A 2,763-nucleotide genomic window follows, 5' to 3' on the forward strand; every position below is an offset into this window, starting at 1 on the left:
TTAATCTCATTGGAGTCTATAGGTAAGTCGACCCCATGGAGCAAATACTGGAAGAGTAAATATTCGCCTGTGAAATTCTTTATTAAGACATTGGATGGAAATTTAAGAGTTATTCGTCCTGTAAATTAGATTCTATATACAATATGTGTAATGCATAGATATAGACTCATTTATCTACACATTGATTATTCACGAGGAGCCGGATGAGAAGAAACTTTCATGTCCGGTTCTGGATTAGAGATGGGATCAAAATACTATTAACCATCGACTATAACCCAAAAAGAACAAAATTTCGTAAACAACATAGGGGAAGAATGAAAGGAGTATCTTACCGCGGCAATCGCATTTGTTTCGGTAGATTCGCTCTTCAAGCACTTGAACCCGCTTGGATCACATCTGGGCAGATAGAAGCCGGACGAAGAACGATTAATCGTTATGCCCGTCGTGGCGGAAAAATATGGGTACGTATATTTCCCGACAAACCTATTACAATGAGACCTGCAGAAACACGTATGGGTTCCGGGAAAGGATCTCCCGAATATTGGGTATCTGTCATCAGACCAGGTCGAATACTTTATGAAATGGGCGGAGTATCCGAAACCGTCGCTAGAGCAGCTGCTAGAATAGCTGCATACAAAATGCCTATACGTACTCAATTTGTTACTACTTAACCCAACCCATCCATACAGAATCAAAGAGTTATTTCTGGTGGAAGAAGATTACTAGTTCGTAAGAACTCTTCCTTTTTTTTTCATGTTATCTGCCGAGGTAAAAAATATTTTGGAGGAAAAATGATTCAGTCTCAAACTTATTTGAATATAGCGGATAACAGTGGAGCCCGAAAAATAATGTGTATTCGAGTTCTAGGAGCAAGTAATCGTAAATGCGCTCATATAGGTGATGTTATCATTGCTATAATTAAAGAAGCAGTACCTAACATGCCCCTGGAAAAATCGGAAGTAGTTAGAGCCGTAGTTATACGCACCTGTAAAGAATTTGAACGTGACAATGGAATGATGATACGATCTGATGACAATGCAGCCGTTGTCATTGATCAGGAAGGAAATCCAAAAGGAACTCGAGTTTTTGGTCCGGTTGCTCAGGAATTGAGACAATTGAATTTCACGAAAATAGTTTCATTGGCTCCCGAAGTATTATAAGTACTGATAGATCTTGTAAGAATCTTTGACTTAAGGTTCATCAAATGGTACATGGATCAATTAAATTCATTGCACCTCAGGCATATTCCTCAAAGAAGATCGAACATGCCTTTTATATCGAGACCAGGAATTCCTAAGAATTCGTTCGTCATGGGTAACGATACTATTACCAATCTAATTACTTCTATAAGAAACGCTGACATGGTAGAAAAAGGAACGGTTCGAGTAACAGCTACTAATATTACCAAGAACATTGGAAGGATCCTTTTACGAGAAGGTTTTATAGAAGATGTTAGGGAACATCAGGAAGGCCAAAAATATTTTTTGATATCGACTTCAAAATATCGGAGAAGGAAGAAAAGGACATATATGACCACGTCAAAGCGTACCAGCAAACCTGGTTTGAGAATTTATTCTAATTATCGAGAAATTCCAAAAGTTCTAGGTGGAATGGGGATCGTAATTCTTTCTACTTCCCAAGGAATTTTGACGGATCGAGAAGCTCGACAGAAAAAAATTGGAGGAGAAATTTTATGTTATGTATGGTAATTAATCCAAATGTTGTCCAAAAATATTTATTCTGTAAGATATCCCCATAGTATGAAAAGTCGTAGCAAGTCGAGACACCATTCATCTTCATCCAAGCACGTTAGTCAAGTTTTTGAATCAAAAGAGGAGGAGATTCGATGAAGAAACAGAATCTGATCCATGCGGAAGGTTTGGTTACTGAATCACTCCCCAACGGTATGTTTCGAGTTCTGACAGATAATGGATGTCAGATTCTGACTCATATTTCGGGTAGGATTCGACGTAATTCCGTACGAATACTACCAGGAGATAGGGTCAAGGTCGAATTAAGTGCTTATGATTTAACCAAAGGACGTATAATATATAGACTTAGCAACAAATCTTCAAACGATTGAATCACCTTTTGAACATCCGATAGGGATCGAGAATCACAGATGAAACAGACTCTCTGTCTCAGGAAACAAAATGTAATATGAGCAAATTGGAGGGTCACAAATATGAAAATTCGTGCTTCTATTCGTAGAATTTGTGGAAAATGTCGACCAATTCGTAGACGGAAACGAGTTATGATAATTTGTTCTAATCCGAGACATAAGCAAAAACAGGGGTAATCCTCTTCTATATCAATTAATGGATCTAGTGGTAAAATAGATTTCGATATGCATTTTTCGAACTGAACTCATAATGATTAATATGTCAAAAACTATAAAAAGAATTGGTTCACGTAGGAATGAACATCGAGTACTCAAAGGAGTTATTTACGTTCAAGCAAGTTTTAACAATACCATAGTGACTGCTACAGATGTACGGGGACAAGTTCTTTCTTGGTCTTCTGCTGGTGCCTGTGGATTCAAAGGTACAAGGAGAGGTACACCATTTGCTGCCCAGACTGCAGCAGAAAATGTTATTCGTGCATTAATGGATCGGGGTATGGAACGAGTAGAAGTTATGATAAGTGGCCCTGGTCGAGGGAGAGATACAGCATTACGAACCATTCGTAGAAGTGGCATACTATTAAGTTTTGTACGTGACGTAACCCCTATGCCACATAATGGATGTAGACCTCCCAAAAAGA

Source organism: Pinus tabuliformis, chromosome 7, assembly GCF_031772625.1.
Source record: "Pinus tabuliformis cultivar Carrire ecotype Pingquan chromosome 7, CPIR1, whole genome shotgun sequence".
Taxonomy (NCBI): domain Eukaryota; kingdom Viridiplantae; phylum Streptophyta; class Pinopsida; order Pinales; family Pinaceae; genus Pinus; species Pinus tabuliformis.